This window comes from Misgurnus anguillicaudatus, chromosome 16 (genome assembly GCF_027580225.2).
Source record: "Misgurnus anguillicaudatus chromosome 16, ASM2758022v2, whole genome shotgun sequence".
NCBI classification, from domain to species: domain Eukaryota; kingdom Metazoa; phylum Chordata; class Actinopteri; order Cypriniformes; family Cobitidae; genus Misgurnus; species Misgurnus anguillicaudatus.
The window spans coordinates 32,271,820-32,284,899 of record NC_073352.2 but is presented as its reverse complement, the minus strand read 5'-3'; the positions used below and the strand labels follow the sequence as shown (position 1 = coordinate 32,284,899).

Below are 13,080 nucleotides of genomic sequence, written 5' to 3'. Positions count from 1 at the left end.
AAGTAACGGCTGAAGGGCGTTGTTAGGCACGACGCGAAGCGGAGTGCCTGCAACCCCTTCAGCCGTTACTTATTCACGATACAGCACTTGCCTCGAGTACCTTATTGCTTTTATAAAACGATTACCACACAATATTAAAGTAAAAAACATATTAGTGCAACTTTCATGAAGTTAAATCAATAAAAGCATTCCTTCCGCTTGAAAAAATAGTCCCTGACTGCGAACAACAACATGAAAGTTCAAATAAAAACAACAAACTGTTCTCAGACTTTGTCTCATTATATGTTTATGTGTTGCTAAGGGTGTTGCTGGCGCAGTGATATTAAATAGAACCGTTGGGTGAAGCGGTCATAGCAGTGTTTTATTGTGAATAAAGCACACCTATTGACCAATCAGAATCAAGGATTGGAACTAACCGTTTTATAATAAATAACATCGCTCTCTCATAACGCCGCAAAGTACCTATTACATTAAGTGAATAATTGATTGTCGAGCAATCGATATCAACCTATTCAGCACCATCGCCATGGACAGCACCTGGTAACGTTGTACGTAAGAAAGTATACCTTAAGAAACCCGCTAAGGTACAGTTCGGGAAACACGCCTAGAAAATGTAAACCTGTAGTTAAGGTTTAACTTAAGAGTCTTCGTAGCGCGCTAAGAGTCAACGTTATCGGGAAACGCACCCCAGATTTGTTTATTTTTTTACCACAGAAATAATTTCAGGGACATAAAATATTAAATTGTGATTTAAAAAAATTAAAACTTCTTTAAATGTTTTCAGTGTGTTTATCAGTTCTTTTTGAACATTTCCATCTCATTTAAACAAAACCATGATAATACACTGCAAAAAAAAAATGATTTTCAAGAAAAACAATTCTTAGTATTCTTGTCTTGTTTTCAGTAAAAATATCAAAAAATTCTTAAATTAAGATGCTTTTTCTTGATGACCTGAGAAAATAAGTCTAGTTTTTAGACTAAACTATCAAATTTAAGTTATTTTGAGCATAAAACAAGCAAAAAAATACTGCCAATGGGGTAAGCAAACTTTTCTTGAATGTAGTTTTTAAGAAAAATTTTCAAGATTTTTTTGATTACCCCATTGGCAGATTTTTTTGCTTGTTTTATGCACAAAATCACTTAAACTTTATATTTTTGGTCTAAAAACTAGACTCGTTTTGCTCATCAAGAATTTTTTTCTTGAAAATCATTTTTTGCAGTGTATTGATAACCGTGATAACTTTGGTCACTATAATCATGATATAAAATTTTCATCCATCCCATCCCTAATCAGAATAAACATCTTTCTTAACTTACAATCAAGTAACCATGCATGTGTAACTAATGTGACTTTATTTTCCCGTCATCAATGACTTAAACAGGTTTTCTTTTCTCACTGTCCTTGTCAGAGAAAAAACTTGTGTTAAAATAAGAAAGCCTAAAGGGTGATTTATTAAAGAAGGCAATGACGAGCATGTGAGAAAGATTCCCGTCTGACTCTGGGGGTAATACAGTCTGTTTACCATACTGCTAATCAAATCACAGCTTCAAATGAGCTCAGACAGCATGTGGGCACCACCTGAATGAACAAGAACAATGGCGAGATATCTACACACGCACATACACACAGACCACATGTGCACATGACATGCAACCCGGCACATGTTTAGAACAAATGGATTCCCATCATACAGTACAGTGACCCCTCAAAAATATTGGAAATTTCAGCCACACTTAAAACGCTTAAATGACATTTTAAATTAAATTAATTCTGTTTGTAAAAAGAAATCAAATAAAAATCACAGTAAGAAGGTTTTAAACATTGTTAATTAAACTATAAAAAAGTGTCTGTTTAAGAGCAACTATGGTGCGATTGATGATTTTACATTTCCTTTGGTGTATTAGTACATGTTAACAATGTGCAAAAGGTACAAATCCCAAAGTAAATGATGATGCGAGTTATCGTCTCCAACGTAAATCTCTTTTCATGGACTAAAACAAACACACGGATTGTAGGCAACAGTTTTACTTCCTGGGATTGGTGATGTAGAAAAGACCGACATTATCATAATTCTTCCCGCTTCGGACTCTGTAAGTTAACTCTGTTAGCATTGCATTGTGAGCGAATCCTTCAAACATGGTAAGAAGCGTCACATTTCCTGCTGACATCAGAGGTATTCAGGCCACTTTTCAGATGAATGAGTTTTGTACAAAATCAATGCGTTAAGGAGGAAAGCAGTATATCTGGAGCTACAAAAATGGATGGTACACTGTAAAAAGTGAAAAGTTGGATCAACTTAAAAAAATTACTTCAATTTTTTTAGGTAATACCTAAAAGTTTAAAAGTACATTTTTAAGTTAAATAAACGTACATTTCTCAGGTGTTACCAATTGTTACCAATAATTTTTTTAAGTTGATCCAAATTTTTACTTTTTACAGTGTAGTGAGGAGTTGCTATAAATTATAAAAAAATAAATTAAAATAACTTAAAGGTGCAGTGTGTAATTTTTAAAAGGAACTCTTGACAGAAATGCAAAATAATATACAAAACTATATTATCAGGGGTGTATAAAACCTTTTTATAATGAACCGTTATGTTTTTATTACCTTAGAATGAGACGTTTTTATCTACATACACCGAGGTCCCCTTATGTGGAAGTTGCCATTTTGTGCCGCCATGCTTCTACAGAAGCCCTTAACGGACAAACTTTTTTGCTAAGTTGTCCCCGTCAATTACATGTTTTTCTGGTGCCGGCTACCGTAGCTTCTCTATGCGTTTCAAAAGTGAGGGGTGAGCAGTGGACTGAGCTGTTGGTTGCAATTCACAACCTCACCACTAGATGCCGCTAAAATTTACAAAATGCACCTTTAAGCTATTTCAACTTTATTTTTATAATTTATACTCCTTAAAGCAATCCTATAGAGTTTTTTTACCTAAAAATAACGTTTCCAAAAAAGTTTCGGTCGTTCATCCACTCGAAACAGGGTGAACGACACTTTCACATTCGCTTTGCAGCCCTCTATCGGCCAAACCCGCACTAAAAAAGTTTCCAACCGTCGGGTCGCGGTCCTGTATTTCGAGTGAAAACTACAAAAACTTGCTTTACGGCAGACCTACAATCCAATCAGAGCCACATTTGCTGCAGTGGGCTAAATTATTTATGACAGTGGTAATGGACAACTCCGCTTCCAACCTGTAGGGGGAGCAAAGAGCAAAAACTCTTTAGTGGTGCTTTAAACTCCTCACAAGTCCAGAAAGTTGAAATTTCTGTTACAGTCAAGAAAAATAATTCCATTATTTCTAAAGTTCAATTTATAGTCATGTGTAGGCTACGCCGTAGGATATCCGTAGCCTGAACGTAGCCTTTGCATAGCCTGACGTGCAGCTCGCCAAATTTTTAACAGCGCGTCAGTTCTACGTGGACCGCAATCAGTATTTTTTAATGTCACGACTAAACTGTCGTAATTTAATGAACACATCTAATACAAAACTTCATAAAAAATTTAAATTAACATAAATTCTGAACATTATATTTTGTTGTGTTTAATCAAATTCCAAGGAAGGAATGCAGGAAAAATCAATTTATTAACCTAATATCTGTGTTTGAATTAAAGGGATAGTTCACCTTAAAATAAAAATTCTGTCATAATTTAATCATCTTCATGTTGTTCTAAAACTATATGAATTTCTTTTTTCTTATGAACACAAAAGAAGATATTTTGAGAAATGATGGTAAACACACAGCAGATAGTGACTGGAGGAATAATATATAAATATAAATATATAAATATAAATATATAAATTAGGGCGCGGTTTCTACGTTGTATTAAAATTAAAATACTACATTAATTAAAACTTCTTGTGCTGCGCAAAGCGATGCTGTCCATTATCTGTCCCAATTTCATCATAAACTAATCCAAAAAAATTCTGTCTGAAATAAATGTAATCTGTGCCTCACACTATTTTTGGAGGAACTGACAGATTGTTAGATTTAGGATAGGGGCTTTTAAAACTCAAGCTATTATTTCACACTAATTTGATGGGTAAAACTGGTTAGGGTTTGAGTTCTGGGCAATTTGAGGTTTCTTTGATTGAAACGTTGATCCTGGATCAACAAAAAATGTTTGAGTTAGCTAGGGACCCCCATAATCTTTGACATAATTCGAACACTGCCAAACATATTTAACCACAAAGTGCAAAGAAGCTTCAGATTACCAGTAAAGCCACAAGAAAATTAAATAATGACTTTTTTGTCTGTTGCCCTTTGCCAGTGTTAAAGTTTTTTCAACTCTGCTATAAATTGCAAATTCATCGCAGGGTAATCGAAACGCTTCGAGTTCATGCCTACAAAAGCATTCTTGCTAAAATTGGACTTCGTGGTGGGCTCAACGCTGTAAATCTGGGGGGGATCGAATCAATGATTCCTTCCAGTTAAATTGAGTCTTAAATGTTCAGGCGCTGTGTGATCAAAAGAATATTTTACAGTTCATGACTCTCTTAAGAACATACTTAACATATCATATTTGAGTCGGGCGACACAAAACTTTTCTTTCATTGCCAATAATAAAAATTTAAGTGCTTTGCTAACAAAAAACGATCCAATGCACTTAAAGCATGGTAATATGTGTTAAATCTGGGCCTACTACTATATGTTCAATGTACAAGATATTCAAGATATGAAACATTCATTAATAAAATTTATAATTAACATACAATTAAATCACTTCTTCATTTAAGAAAGTTAAAAATTAGAGCTGGGCATAGATTAATCTAGATCAATCTCATACAAAACAAAAGTAAATTTTTGCATAACATATGAGTTTGTGCTGTATGTAATTTTTATGTATATATAAATATGTATATATATTTATTTATATTTTTATATATTTTAAATGATATATAAATAAAAAACTATATTTAAATAAAACATTTCTTAAATGAATATATATGTATGTGTGTCTGTTTAAATATACATAATATTTACACACATCACAAACTCATATATTATGCAAAAAATTACTTTTATTTTGTATGAGATTAATCTAGATTCTAGATTAATCTATACCCAGCCCTATTAAAATTAATTGTAATATCAATTTGATTAAATAAAAAAATGTACCTGCAACAGTTTTTTCTACAGTGGGTGTGAAATCATGCATTCTTCTGGGGATTTTTTTTTTAAAGCTTTGGATAGAAGCATCTACAAAATCAATACGTCCAAATGTAAATGTTTAACTTTAGTTCTGAGTGTTTTATAACATTTCTCTATGTTTGCGATGGCATTGCTAGTTTCTTGATTAGTGGCCAAAGTTTCTTTAAAAATCTCTTCTGGAAATAAGGCTCAGGCCAAGCATATATTCAAATTTTGGCTGTGATAGCTACCGTTTGCTGGTATATTAATAAAATAACTTAAACCCCCAATAACCACGATGGATTAATCATTCAAGAAGTTTTGGGTTTTGGGGTCAGCACTAAGAGACCCAGAATTGGTGGCCTGTCAGAAGGTCTATCCTCGTTCATGAATGATGAAGTTTGATGGTCTGAGACCCGAGCTCCAATGATCATAAATCAGAGTAAATGTCTCGGCCCGTTCATCCATTTCTTCTCCAGGAAGTCCACCAGAAGTGACCTGTGTGTGCAGATGGTGTCTGCTCACCGTGAGGAGTTGCCACAGTAGGCCGCATAAATGCTCCCAGATGTGGTGATCGGATCTACTGGCACATCCGTAAAACAAATTCTCATGCTGTCCTGAACGTACCTCTGTGCAGGGATGGTTTATGGTCCACGGTGGACTCTTCCATCTTTTGTCTGTCCATTCAAAGACAGAAGTTGAGCTTTAGTGATTTTAGGCCAGGATGTTTCAGTAGGTTTGGATACGCATACACTTCATTGAAGTTTAAAGTTTCCTCTCTCCATTTGTCTTCAGGGCCTGTCACCCCAAACCTTGAGTTCCATATATATCAATGTAAAGACTCAAGCATATGCATTTCGTTTTGTTTGGTGAGCCCTACGGACCAACAGATGATCTAAATATCGCATTATGTCGTCCTTTTTTGTTGCCAATTATGAAATCAATTTTTAATCTCTAAGTGCTTCTTAACTCGAAAGAACCTTGGAAGAAGATGTGGAATAGTACAGATATATGCTTTAAAGGTCAAAGGTCATTGACATTATGATGACCTCTCACACTCATATGATTTATTTTGTAACACTGCTACTTTTAGAGCTTCTTGACTGATGGTCATGAAGTGCTGACTGATGGGACGTCATACCCACCCTCCAAAATTTAACAAGCAATGCAGTGTTGTGTCATGGTGTAGTGTAGTTCTGCATCTCATATGCATTAATCCCATCATAAGAAAGGCAATCTTGGTGTTGTATGGCACAAAATTATATTTATGTATCTATTTGATGGAAGAAACGTCTTATTTGTGTCCGATCACCATCTACATATAGGGATGGCATGGCATGATAGCCCAACAATATTTTTCAGTTTTATTTCTGCATTTTTCTCCTGCTCTTTATCATCTTTTGAATGATTTGCTGGCTTACTTTCACAGTCCATCTGCACGTAACCTTATTCTAACAGGCTGTCTGCCGGACTCCTGGGGTATAATCATCTGTTTTTGTCTTTTTCCACTGTTCAGGGTCCACTCGGTCTGGATGGCAAACCTGTGAGTATTTCCCAGCTTTTAAAGTTGTGCAGTGCAATGCATGTGTGATGAGACAGATGTTCAAGTGTTTGGATAAAAGCTTCTAGGTGTTTTTTCACACTTCTACAGGAAATCTCTTTATAATGACCTGAAATTGTGTGAGACTCTGGAAGGAAATATCCAGGGGTGAATGTCCCACCAGAAAGAAAAGTCATGAATGAGATACTTTTACTTTTAATATGACTTTATGTTTATCAAAAATTGGAAAAGATCTGATTGATATTCTGTATGGTGAGCGGTGTGGAAATTACTCACTTAGCCTTTAATATCTAAGGGTTTTTTTTACACCTGGTCACTTCATGGGTTTTCTCTGATCGGATAGCTATCCGATCGTAAAAAGGCCAGGTGTAAATGCCATCCGAAACGTTTTCGAGACGGATTTAAAATTTTAAATGCGATCGCTCAAACCACTTCAGGAGGTCTTCTGGGACAAATTTCACACGAAATTGGACAAGTGTAAATACATCTGGGTAATGAAACCACATATGTCAGCGCATAACTCATCACCAGTGTTGGGGAAAGTTACTTTTAAAAATAATGCATTACAATATTAAGTTACTCCCCAAAAAAGTAACTAATTGCGTTACTACTAAGTACTTTAAAGTTACTGTGACTGAGAGCATATTTCCATCGCAAAAATATTAAGCTCTGGTCTGCCATCTCCATTTCTGACTGAAACTGTTCACGCATAGAGTGTGTAATTCTACGTTAATACATTAAGTTTAATGCAGTACATTTTTTTCATCTAATTAATTAAACTGAAAAGTAACTTGCATTACTTTAAAAAAAAGTAACTTAAATATTAATGTGTACATTTATAGAGTAATGCGTTACTTTACTAGTTACTTCAGAAAGTAATATTATTACGTAATGCACGTTACCTGTAATGCATTACCCCCAACACTGCTCCTTCCAAACGCAAACACGTCATCTGGAAGTTAGCCGGCAAACAAACAAAGATGACACGATAGAGAGTTTTGTGAACGCTTTGCCTCGTCATGGATCTGTTGTTAAATCATAGCACTGTCACTCTCCTGCTGCCCTGTAATGCGCGCTCCAGCTCATGCCGAGCAAGGAGACGCGCGTTTCTTGCCCAGCATACAATACAACATACAGTAAGTGCTGCCTTTTGTTGCATAAACGTCGTCTTAAGTTTTTTTTAAGGCGGAGTAATAAATTGTGTATTTGCATTTTGCAAGGGAGTAGAAGATTGGATTTATATCTGTTTTGCCAAGATGCATTTATGTGGCCAAATGTAAATGGCACAGTTTTAACAAATCAGATAGCTATCCGATCAGAGAAAACACATGAAGTGATCAGGTGTAAAATGGCCCTGCATCTAAGGTACTGTTTACACTTGGTGTTAAGATTTGTGTTTTCGTTGATCGCATCACAAGTGGACGACGCTAAAGACAGGTGTAAATGGTTTGAGCTCATCCACTTTCGACCACATAGATAGTCGAAAACACTTACAATCGGATTGCTTTTGTAGTGTAAACGCGCATGTGGTTGAATGTGTTTGACCAGCCACACGAGACTGTCTACTCTCCACGTATTTATCTAATCTGAGGTAATGAACACAATGTTTTACGTCTTTTCTGACTTCTAGTGCGAACACATTGTGTACAGATCTTTAGGCTTTCATTGATAAAACTAAAGCAGGTAATCTCCGCGTCTTTCATTAGTTTCATTTTGCTAGCGTGTGAAAGTTGTGCGATCTCATTTCATCAATTGCGCTGAAATATCAGATAAAGCTCTTTTCAATATTATATTAAATGAGCTATTTTGTATACATTAGGTTATTAAAAAGATAAGAGATCTAAATTCATGTATGAATTCAAAACAATTGGGATGCCCCATGAGCTATCAAAGTTTGCTCTCTTGATAGCTCATGGGGCATCCCAATTATGTTGAATTTATACATCAATTTAGATCTCTTATCTTTTTAATAACCTAATGTATACAAAATAGCTCATTTAATATCTGAACATTAAAGATCTGAACATTTTAAACTTGAATCAGCAGTACTGAAATAACATGCAAATAAATTGTGCCAAAACAATTCATGACATCTGGGATCATTTTTGAATACTGGCATTCATTTTTTGAATACAGGATTAACTTACATTTTAGATGTAGGTTTTATTACTGATGTGATTTGTTCATTCTTTATTTACAGGGTCCTCCTGGACCTAAAGGAAGCCAGGTAAATATGATTTATATGTTCTCTGTGGCTAATGTTTACCTTTTATGAGTTTTTTTGGTTTATATAAGGCAGTGTTTCTCAAACTTTTCGCCGTAATACCCTTCCAACGCACCCAAACAAAATTCATGACATAAAACAATTTCAAACTTAGAATTTGAATTCAATAAAAGTAAAACACTTTAAACTATACAATGGTTAGTAGCTGGGTTGCATAAATCTGGGAATTTTGGAAACTTCCTTGGAAATACACTGGATTATATGTGTCATTGTGGCACATGGTTGAAATTGTGTCAGATGTCGAGGAAGCAAATTTTTGGTTGTTATACACTAGCCAGAATTTACAAGTATTTTCTTTAATTCCTTCAGTTTCCAACTTTGAATATTTCCAAAATTCTCAAGCTTTGCAACCCTATTAGTAGCCTTATTTTTCTGAGGTTTAATTGCATAGAATTTATGATGCATGTCAAATGGGGCTCTCACGCCCCCCAGTTTGGGACGCACTGATATAAGGTGCCCTCTCAGTAGGCAAACTTCATGCACATCTGCCAGCTATAAGTCCATACTATGCAAATGAGAAATTATGGTTTTATTCTTGCATGGCATCGTGGGAAATTACATCTACGTTTTTAGGTCATCTATCATCTTAGATATAAGGTCAAATGCCATAGAGTGCCGTGTACTTATATGTCAGTATCGTAAATGTGATGAAAATAATGGATTACACACTAAAATAAGAGCAAATTCATCATTGTTAACGTGTGTTTTTTTGGATAGGCAAACGTTTAGTGAGCCAGTTATGCTCTTTAGCACTGTCGATGAATGCCCATTTGTCTGATGTAAAGTAAACCACTTCATCTTATTGGACATCTGTAAGAGAGACCACCTCCAAGTGTCATTAATCTGTTGCTTCCTGTGAAAGAGTTTTGTCATGTTGTTTTGCCCTAAATCAGTCAACCGAGTTCATAGATCTCATTCAGGTGTGATAAAGTGACTAGTTTTGGGTTTTTGCAAGCATGCACCTGCTGTGCCTTTCTTAGATCACATTACGGTGATCTGCCTTGTTTTAAATCAGGTCATAGACATCACATGAGAGGGAGATATACAAAATGTGCAGTGTCCGAATAAATAACAGCACTAATTAACAATTTGTTTGTGCCTCTTTCTATGTAATATTTAAAGGTGCCATATAATGTAAAACTGTATTTACCTAGGTGTAGATTAATAATACGAGCTCTGTACATGGTAATGACATTGCGAGCCTTAAACACGTTTGTTTCCCCCCTTCTAATGTAAACCTCATGCATGCAAAAGACAAGCCTCACATAACACTCATATAACATCTCAACATAACAGTAGGTATGTTTACATGCAACCAATTAATCCGTTTGTAATCGTATTGATGGCTCAATCGTATTGAAAAGTCTTCATGTAAACACCTTAATCAATACGATTGAGGACGATCAGCTGCAAATTTGGATCGTATTGAAGGGGGTGTTGTGCTCCGATCTGTGATCCAATCAGCAGGAGAAAAGTATGCATGTAAATGCGTGAATTGTAGTATTTTTTTTTTAATCAGATGCAAAAATGCATTGTGCACATGCGCAGAACATTTGTGCTCAACTTCACCTCTTATTTTAAACTTTTATATCACATGATTCTCGTCACAGAAATACACAATTGTAAGACAGTGGAATCACGCATTATTAAGGTATGGTTACTGGGGTCACGCGAGTACATTCTGCCCCGTTTATGTGTACTTTTAAAACATTAGGCTACTTAAAGCAATAAAATAGCATTGTGACATTTGAAAAGTGTGTTTTCATCTCCTATATCTAAAAACTTCTTAAGTACAACTTTCTCCAACACTGAAAAAAAAGGTAAGTGGTTGCAATCAATTTATTTAAGCTACATTTAAACAAAAGTTTTTTGTTTTGTTTTGCCTTCCTAATTTTTTTTTGTTTGTTTAAATGTAGCTTAAATAAATTGATTGCAACCACTTACCTTAAAAAAATTGAGTAAATTCAATGAATCATTTTTTTCAGTGAACTCCGCTTTGACTTTAATCCAGAGATAAAGCCTGAACTCGACGAGAGATGCTGTTCGCAACGAGGCGTTGCCAAGTCCATTGCTTTTTTTTCGAGTTTAGACCAGTTGTTGTTTTTTCTGCTGGTTAAAGATGAAAGTATTTCGTTCATTAGTTATTTGTATTTGGGCTGTGAGTGGTCATTGGGATGCTTTTGGACTGGTTTTGGGTGTCCATTTGAGATGGTTCTGGTGGGCGAATCTGGTAGCCCTGGCTGTGCGCTTGCGCAGACGTTTGGATTCTATAGAATGTACATGTAAACAAACATTTTAATCAGATTGCAATTTTAAGGGTGCATGTAAACTGTATCGTCGTAACCTTCAGTCGTATTAAATTCAATCGGATTGACAAAATTTTGTGCATGTAAACATAGCCACTGCACTGAAAAAAATGATTCATTGAACTTAATCAATTTTTTAAGGTAAGTGGTTGCAATCAATTTATTTAAGCTACATTTAAACAAAAAAGATTAGTAAAGTAAAATAAAATATAAAACTTTTGTTTAAATGTAGCTTAAATAAATTGAGTGCAACCACTTACCTTAAAAAAATTGATTAAATTCAATGAATCATTTTTTTCAGTGTGTGACATTACAGTCGAGATTTACGCCCCCAACATTAAATTACACATTAAATTAAGTACAATGTTGTTACAATGCTAAAAACAAAGTTGTGACTGCTGGGTTAGCGCTATAGGCTAGTTAATGCTATATGCTAGCGTTAAGGCTGAAGTTCTACTACATGTATTGATATTACAGTTACGTTTTGCAGATCCAAACTTAACACTCAGAAACTTCCATTAACAATCTCCAAACAGTTGATTAATCCTCAAAATCTGTATGTTTGTCTGATATAAGGTCTGTTAGCACACACATAGCTACTGAAGGAGCTGCTCTGTAAAACAGCCAATCAGAGCAGAGCTCAACATTATTATTCATGACCCTTTTAAATAAGGTAATGAATGGACATGTAAAACCGTCTCTGGATATTTTTGTCACAAACCTTCTATGTAGATATTAGAGAACAATTAACATATTATTTTAATGCATTCTTTGGCACCTTTAATATTATTTATAAATTGCATGAAATTCAACCTGACTGTTTAAATATTGCAAAAATTATACCGTATTGTGGTGTGGGCGATATGACCAAAATCTTCTATCACAATGGGATTCATTTTATATCATGATAACGATATGTATCACAGTAGAGCTTTTTTTTATAACAATCATATTAATTTTCATAATTCTCACAAAAACCTTATACAAGCATAAAAAGGAGATAAAAACAAAAAAAAACAGTCATTGATGAAGGAATCATAGGATCATGACGTGGGCACGTAACCTTGATAGAGATGATAGTCCAAAATCTCTACCAGGTGACAATTTTTTACCGGATAATCATGTCTACCGTTTTATCGCCCACCCTTACAGTATTACGATAGCTATATTGAGATATTACAAATATTGTGTGCATTTAGTTTATGGCCTCCTATGGAAAAGCAGAATTGAAATTGTTCACACGGTTGTCCCAGATATGAGCAGGAATAAAAAGCAGATTTGAGTGGATCTTTACACACCTATTTAACTTCACCAAAGCCTTTATTTTACTATCTGACAGGCAGTAATAGTTTTATCAAATTTATTGCACTTTAAATCATGCTATCTGCGGGTGACCGTAAGATCAAAGATTACAGCTTTATTGAGAGCATATTGAGAAAGAGGTACTGCCAGACATTTTAGATTGATAAAATATGACTGGAAAATCACAGAGATAAGGTGCACATAAAGGTGAGAGGACATAACTACGCTAAAGATGCATGTGGTTAGTATTAGTGAATAAATCACACCTTATGTGGTTTTTAGACTGTGCTCTTATTGGTCAATTTTCATCTGTAGACATTTTTCACATCAATTGTCTTATCAACTTATTTATTTCCAGGGGCTGCAGGGACCGAAAGGAGACAAGGTACTATAATGTCTTTTTATCCAATATTTTATCCCAAACACAGAAAAATGTTCTCAGTTTTCAGCAGATGTTTTCAAGTTTTGTTTGCATTGGCTTTCGTTTGCAAACA

General features: G+C 34.9%; 1 protein-coding gene across 1 annotated transcript in view; it reads left to right on the top strand.

Annotated features, from left to right (window-relative positions):
- col23a1a (collagen type XXIII alpha 1 chain a) overlaps positions 1 to 13,080 on the top strand; it is a 55,217-nt gene that overhangs the window by 8,217 nt on the left and 33,920 nt on the right. The window contains exons 2-4 of the mRNA XM_073854508.1: positions 6,650 to 6,676; positions 8,895 to 8,921; positions 12,945 to 12,971. The gene's annotated coding sequence lies outside the window, so the exon portion shown is untranslated. The remainder of the gene's footprint in view (positions 1 to 6,649; positions 6,677 to 8,894; positions 8,922 to 12,944; positions 12,972 to 13,080) is intronic.